Raw genomic sequence first — 7918 nt, 5'->3', positions numbered from 1 at the left:
TGCAATGGGATCGTCCTTCAAGAGGACCTCAGAGGCTCTCCACCCGGATTGTGACATAAGCAGCTGCAGCAGCCTTGGATGTTTCTGGATAGCCAGCCCCATGAGAACAGCTTTAAAACAGGAGACTGGCATTGTGATCAAGAGTGTGGACTTTGCTGCCATGTAGACCTGGATTTAAATCCTGGCTTCAGTGTTTATGGATGACGTTGGACAAGTCATTTAACCTCCTTAAGTCTCAGAGTTCTCATTATGGAAATGGAGCTCTTAATAGTACCTACCCCCTAGTGTGGTTGTGAGGGTTAAGTGATCACCTATGTTCAAAGTGCTTATTATACGGAGACTGGGACATGTAAGTGCTACATAAACGTTAGCTTTTATTAGTCACTGGAGTGGAGGAGAGAGGATTGCTGCCTCCCTCTCAGTGTCCCCAGCCTGGGAAGCCTGCCTATGTGCACCAAGGCCCATCTGACCCACTGGATCAGAAAGGGTGCCCTTCTGGGGAGGGACGCCCACCCCCGCAAGCCCCTCAGTCAGTGTCCTCACTTTCCTCTAGGTTCAAAATGCAGCTGCATCTGTTCAGAAACCAGGTGTTGCCTGTGAGTTCTGCCTCGTTGGCCAGAGGTGGAAGCAAGAAAGGGGTTGAAGGAAGGAGGAAAGGAGAGGGGCCTTCACACTTCCAGAGCCCCACTGGGGGTTACCTTTGCTCACCCCCATTCTTTTTGTCTTGCTCTGAGGATGCCAGGACTTTAAGGACATTGTCGGTGAGCACGTAAGTTCACCCCTGCAAGGTCAAAGGCAGGACAGAAAGAAGACCCAAATGTCCCAGTTAGTCAAGGAAAAACAATCACAAGAATAAAACATTTTTAAAGATTAAAATAATAGCTGCCATCTGTTGAGCAGTTGCAATGTGTTAGGACTTGTGTGAAACATGTTCACACAGTGTCTCTGCTTCCTCACAATACTATGAAGTAGGTATTATGCTTAATTGAACACAGGTTCATTTAAGAAAACAAATGAAAATATCATTCTAATCCTTGATTTAATTACCCCAAATTCAGGCAGAAGATCAGCCCACCCTAATGGACAGTGTACCAGGAGCTTCTGCGTAGGGACAACTTTCACCTTCAAAATGCCCTGCGGGCTGCCTCAGCTTCCTTTCCACCAGCCCCTGGGCTCCCAGCTCTCTCAGGAGGCAGTGTTTTGCTGGGTAATTACAGTGAAAGACCGGATTGTCCTGCTCATGTTACCCCCTTCTCCATATTTACTATAATCAGGAAGTCATGTTTTTCATTTAGGATAAGGCAATTACTCTTTTGTTGACTGAAGTCCAGCAAAAAACAAACTGAATCTCATTTCCACATTAATGTAATGGGAGCAGGATGGAGAGGCAGCCTGATTTCCTGGTGTCTCAGCTTCTCTCTTCTATATCTGTATCTCCTCTGACGGAAGCATCAGCAACAACCAAGATGGCATTGAGAGAGTAAAGTATTGTAGTCCCTTTCCCTTATCTTGGGAAATGATGAGTAAAAGTCACCATCTGCTCCCCTGAGCCTTGCTGCGGTGTGACCTAACTTTACATGCAAGTACAACGAACGACCTGCCCCATCCTAAGAAGCAGTAGAATAATATGAAAAGGACTTTTTTTTTTTTTTTCTGCTCTGTCTGGGTAGACAAGCAACTCTTTGCAAAGGGAAGGGAATAAGATGTATCACATCTCTTTGATTATTGAAGATCCAGGTTAACTGTGGTAGAATTAAGCAAAGAGCAAACAAAATGTTCTGAATATGTTTTCTTTTCTCTCAGAGAAAGAAACTCAGTCATCTGGACTGCTTTGTGCCATATGAAAATCTCTGAGAACCTTCAAGAGCCCAAGAAACAGTTCTTCTCCATGCTCTATGCCATGGTCAGCGGTTAAAGAGAACATTCTGTTCCATTCCTCCAGCTCTGCCTTAGAAACCCAAGTCATGCACTCCTAGGCTCCTGGCATTGTATACCAGCACCAGCAATTTTCTGCCAAAAGCCTCAGACAAAATCTACTCTATCTATTTCAGTTCCTCTCTTTTCATCGGATTGTATTTTTACAGGTGACTTCTGATTCTCACACTGCTCTTCAGATTCATATACTGCTGTGGTCTGAATGTGTGTTTTCTCAAAATTCAAATTTAAAACTTAATCTTGAATGTGATAGTATCAAGAGCCAAGGCCTTTTGGAAAGTGAAGGTGGAGCCCTCGTGAGTGGGATTAGAGTTCTTATAAAAAAGATTGAAGGGAGCTACCCAGCCCTTCCATCTCTTCTGCCTTGTGAGGACACAGTGTTAATCCCTTTTGTCTTCCCACCATTTGCAGATGCAGAAAGAAGGTGCCATCTTGGAAACAAAGAGCAGCCCTCATCAGACACCAAGTCTGTGGCACCTTGATCTTGGACTTCCCAGCCTCCAGGACTGTGAGAAATGAATTTCTGTTGCTTATAAATTACCCACTCTAAGGTATGCTATTATAGTAGCAGGAATGGACTAAGACTCATGTTGTCAAAATCTTCTTGAGTTAAAGGTGAAGGTACAATCAGAACTGGTACATGGAATTGGAACCATAGGTCTTAGTAAACACTGTACAAATGCGCTGTTCGAATCTATAGAAAATGCTCTCTCTCCAAGTACAGAAAGAAGTTACAATCTGCTTTTCTTTTTTTTCTGAAGGGAAGTAAAATTCCATGTTTCTGGACTAAGAGATCTATACTCCAATCTTTCTCTTTCTGACATTTATAGTAACCTTTGGCAAATTACTCAAGCTTTGTTTGTTCTGGTGAAAAGAAAGTGCACAGGACAGTATTACTCAGTGGCCTGAGCAACATTAGAGGTAGATAACCATGATTCCAAAGGCCTTTAAGAAGGTATAATGCTATGTGGATGTTTTTATCGAAACCTTCTCTGGGTTTTCAGAATTCTCTTTGGAATTAGTCCTGTGGGAATATGCCTCTTCGATCTATTCTTACTTCTTATTCAGTCCCCTTTTCTTGTATTAAAATCTACAACTTAAAGTTATTCTGTCATTTAAAAATCAGGTCCATGACCTCATCCTCACCGGGTTTTCCTCTCCAGGCCGTTTCCAGTAGAATGTTGGTCATATTCCCATGTGAGAGAACAAGTCAGTCATTCATTACATCTGATCAATGAGCTAGTGCTATACCGTAAGGAAGTGTAGTAAAACCAGAAACTGAGAAACACCAGAAAAAAATTTGCTTTGTCCTGTGTTTTAATTTGGGGTATGATGAAGTGCCACAGGACATTAATCCAGGGACTGAGATAGACTCTTAAGTTTGGCAATCAGTGAAAGAACTTGCTGAATCTCTCTAGAATTAACCTAAAGGAGCCAGCCTCTCTTCTCATGAGAACGATTTATTTTAAGGGTTAGTTGAGAATTAATTCTACAGTGTTTAATTCCACATATAAACTTCATTTTTATGTAAATGTTTTGTTGTAACATATTCAATTACTTCCTTTGGTTGTTTTTCTGCGACATTCCCTTTTTCACCTTTTCTAACTTCTTAAACCAAATAAAAAAAACTCACTTATCTTCTTGTTGTTGTAGTATTTGCTTTCATTTCTTATTTACACTCTGTGATGATGTTTACCCAATCTGCGCACATCACCTGGATTCCAGGTGTACCATTCATTCCCTGGGGAAAGCAGCATCCTTCAAGGCAAGAGATACAAGAATGAGCTCATGTCAAATGATATTTTCTGATTTTCTTTCTCCAGATGTGGGGAACCAAATCGGATCTTGTGTTTTTCGGTGTTAACTTTGAGTCCTCTTCCTTTACATCTAAAGGACAATTTGTGGATCAATGAGGATGTGTCAGCTAGCAAGATTGAGGACCTAGAGGGATGCTCTGCGGAAACTGCTTTAAAATCCTTCAGAGGGAGGGCACAGAGCTCTGGTTCTGGTATGCTCACTGAATCTGGAGCAGTGGGGAAACTTGCTGAGATTTGGCATTCAAGACCAAAGAGATTTACCTAGGGTCTGTGCCCCATAGGCCATAATTATTGCTACTGTTGTTCCTCATTTATGCTACTTTTTCACTTGGAAAAAGATGAAAACTTCTAAGGCAGTGAATCTATCTTTACTCCTTTTCAGATGACTGATTCTAAAGGCAGGGTGAGGTTCCTGCTGACCCTTCTGTTCCATCCTGATTGTCCGCCTTACTGAAAGTCTCTTTTCTACAGCTCACAATAGTCGGGTAGAGCCCAGTGATGCCGAGCCACAGAAATGAGGCCTTGGAGGGAGAAGCACTACAGGCCTCTGCTCCAGTTTCCATAGAAATGAGCCAGAGGTGGTACCAGTCACAGGGGTTCTTAAAGCCAAAGAGAATTTATTCTGAGAATTCCATCACCTAACAAATACCACGCTGCAGTAGTTTTTACAGGTGTAATTTATTTCATTGCTCTGGTTAGCTTTGGCTCAGGCTTTCCAATGCCCTGTTGCAGCCTTTCTTCTTAGAATTCTTTTTTTGTTGCTTTCAAACTTGATGGAAAAAGATAACCAATTCATGCCAGTCAAGCTACAGATTCTGAACAGAGGGTTTAAGATAATTTATTACATTTTACATATTTACATTTAATTTATAACATTTATTCCTAAAGGTTTAGGAGAAAATTCAATCCCAGCTAAAGAGCTGTAATTAAAAGAGCACAGAACCAGCAGCCAAAGGCCCCGAGCTCTGGCTGAAACTTCAGCTCTGCCAGAGATGACATTTCCTGTGTGACCTTGGGCAATTCTGCAACTTTCTGAGCTATGATTTCCTAGTTGGTAAAACAGAAGGACTGGATTGGCTGCTCTTTAACTTTTTCTGGCTCCTGAATTTCTCTGAATCAATGGCGTTATGTAATGGCAAGAAAGAGATTCCATGACAAAATACCACTGCTCTGTGGTAAAAATGGTGGTAAAAAAATTTATTTGTAGGAACGTTGTTAGCAGTAACATCATAAGGGAAGGAAAAAGAAAGGAAAGAAAAGAAAAAACCTGCCTATTTACCAAACTTCTGCAGTGTGCTAAGCAAATTCACAAACATTATCTCATGTGGAAAGACATAATAATTTCAGGGATTTCCCTCCTAAGGGAGAGAGATGACATTGTTGCTTGTTGCCCCAAAAGTGCTGTGATAGCAACATTCATGGAGTGTTTCTATGTGCCAGGCACTGTTTGAGGCCCTTTACACATACTGACACAATTCATTATTCCCATTTACAGATGCTGCAACTGAGGCTTAAAGAGGTTAAGTATCTTGCCCAAGACCGTCCATTTAAGTAGCAGAGCCAAACTTTAAACTCAGAAAGTCAGACTCTTGAACTTGCACTTTTAACTGTATTCCCACCTTGCCTCTTGCCATTCATTCATTAAGCAAATATTTGGTGAGCACTGACTCTATGAAGGCATTAAATTAATCCCTTTTGAAGATTCCAAGCATGTCACCATGTCTTTGTCTTTAAGAAGCTTAAACTATACACAATAGATGATCAGGTATGTGTGTGAAATGAGTGACCACACTCAACCTTAGCCAGGCAGTACTTGATAACCATCTCTGTATTCTGCAAATGTTCATAATTCCATTCAAATAAGTAGACAGGGCCTGGCAAGAGGGGTCCCTGCTCTGAGCACCTGCTCCAGAGGTCCCACTCTGGTTCTCCAGCCCTGGTCCTCTCTATGGCCAAGGAATCCAGGGCACACAGAATGCACCTACCTGGAGCCTGAGTCTCAGTCCCTTCTAACCTCCCCGTTGGGTAGTTGAGTCCTTGCAACGGTCTTCTCCAAACCCCCTGAGCCTACTTCAAGGGCTTGTACTGGAAGCAAACCCCATGAGGGCAGACCACATCCCCTAGCCAAGGGGATGGCCAAGGGCAGCTATTTGTGGGAGGGGAGTATGGACAGACCTTAAACTCATGGGCCCACAAGGACCTGTGTGTAGCAGGACTGAACTGAGAATAGAAAGAGGAGTGGGTGGGTCAATTCCACCCACAATCCCACTGCCATGTTCAGTGCAGAACTGCAGAGATTGAGAGAACGCTACATTAGAACCTGGTCTTTTAGGTTGTTATGAAGATAACTTGTCAAGGTAGGAGGACGGCACATGTTTCAATTAAACTTGCTCACTTGGTTTATAGCTTTTACAATGTAGACATATGGGCATATGGCTTCCATTTGGCCCCAGCATACCCCTCCACTTCATATCATGTTTACTCTGTTTCCTGTGCTCACCACGCTCCAGCTCTTTCAGTTTCTTTCATTTTCTAGAATTCTCCCAGGACAGTCTAACTTAGACACTGTTTCTGGCCTGTCTGCTCTTTGAGTGGTAACATCACGAAGTAGCTGGTTATGAAAGAAGCACTGTGCCATAGAACTGAGGAAAGCACAGGCTCTGCTAGAGATGTTAAGTATTCTCTCTCCTTGAAAGCTGGTTCTTCTGAAATCAAAATATTCAGGGGGGAAGCAAAAGGGGCACAGGGCATCTGAATTCCAAAAGGCTAGGGAAGCCACCACTTTCCAGATAACTGCACTCCCTCCACCTTACACCTAAAACAAGGTTGAAGAGGCCTGCCAGAGCCGTCTCAAAAGGAGAAGCAAAGCCTGCAAAGGAGGCCAGCCTGAGCCCTGGGGTGGGAACGGGTGCTGGACTCAGCATGAGGAGGAGGAGACCCTGGGTCAGTTCCATGAATCTTTGCTCCCTTCTGCATTATGGATTCTGGTTAGTGCCTGCCGGACGGGTGTCTGATGGCTCCACCCTCAACTGGATCACCTTTAGCCCAAATTGCAATAATTTAAGTGAATCAAATTACTATAAAAAGATACTTTATTGTTCATTCACTGGACATTTACTGAGGGCCTACTATGTGCCAGGCAATGCTCTGAACTTGCCCTACCTACTGGATGTTATGTACTAAATGTTATAGACAATGTACTCTAGTACATTCTATAAATTATATAGTATATAATGAGTACTATATCTATATTCTCTATGCTTGACATGCTGTATTAAATATCACACCCTGTAGTCTACATACAGTGGATAATATACACAATATATTATATATGTATTATGTCTACTAGAACAGGCTTTTGCCACAATAGGAATTTAGTAAATATACATTCATTGAATGAATGAATGAATATGATACTTACTTAATACCATATTCTAGCAGAGCTTGGTCATTGAAGACTTACTCTTCAAACCCTTCCCTTTCCTACCCGCTTCTTGAAGGCTAAGAAGATTTTCATCTTTCACCACCTGTTCTGGATTCTTGAAACAGGTAAATTCATTGGCCTACCCAAGTCTGAGCTCTAGGTCTGAACCCGCACGGACCTGAGGGTGCATCGGGAAAAGGAAGGCTGACAACTGGACCCCAGGAATGTCAAGGCCACCCTGGGCTTGGAGGGAGGAGCCATGCCTCCAAGCTCCACTCAGAGAGGAGGTTCAGGATGCTGGGTGGTTCCAGGTGATCTATTGCTTTCTGGAGTTTAAAGTTCAGAGGATAATGAAGTCCCACAGCTGGAAGGGGTGTTAGTGACACTGCCTAGCCCAACTCTCTTAAAAATCATAGCCCTACTCCTGCCTCCCCAAATCAGATAAGACAGGCATAGGCTCTGACTGTTCCTTAAGTCTTAGCGGCAATACTCTGGCCCGGTTTGCGGGGTTGCCTCCAGTTCCATTGCTTTTGTAACAGGTGGCCAGAAAGCTTGGGGTCCCATGATAAGCTTTTCAGTTCTTTCCAGGATGGATCGAAAGAAGGAAGGAAGGATGGATGAATGAATGAGTGGGTGAGGGGATGGATGGATGGATGGATGGGCCAGAAACTGGGAACGGTAATCGCGGCCTGACGGGTCCAAGCCCCTCGGGAGCCCCAGCCCTCCTCCCCCTGCGGGGCCG

At 43.3% G+C, this 7918-nt stretch overlaps 1 long non-coding RNA gene across 1 annotated transcript in view; it reads right to left on the bottom strand.

Annotated features, from left to right (window-relative positions):
- Positions 1-354: 354 nt before the first annotated feature.
- The window catches only part of LOC105504035, an 8400-nt gene continuing 836 nt past the window's right edge, over positions 355-7918 (bottom strand). Inside the window, exon 2 of the long non-coding RNA XR_001000563.1 lies at positions 355-781. This is a non-coding gene — a long non-coding RNA (uncharacterized LOC105504035). The remainder of the gene's footprint in view (positions 782-7918) is intronic.

This window comes from Colobus angolensis, unplaced genomic scaffold (assembly GCF_000951035.1).
Source record: "Colobus angolensis palliatus isolate OR3802 unplaced genomic scaffold, Cang.pa_1.0 Scaffold121, whole genome shotgun sequence".
Classification (NCBI taxonomy): Eukaryota; Metazoa; Chordata; class Mammalia; order Primates; family Cercopithecidae; genus Colobus; species Colobus angolensis.
Note: the sequence above shows the minus strand (reverse complement) of the source record. Positions and strands in the feature narration are given on the sequence as shown.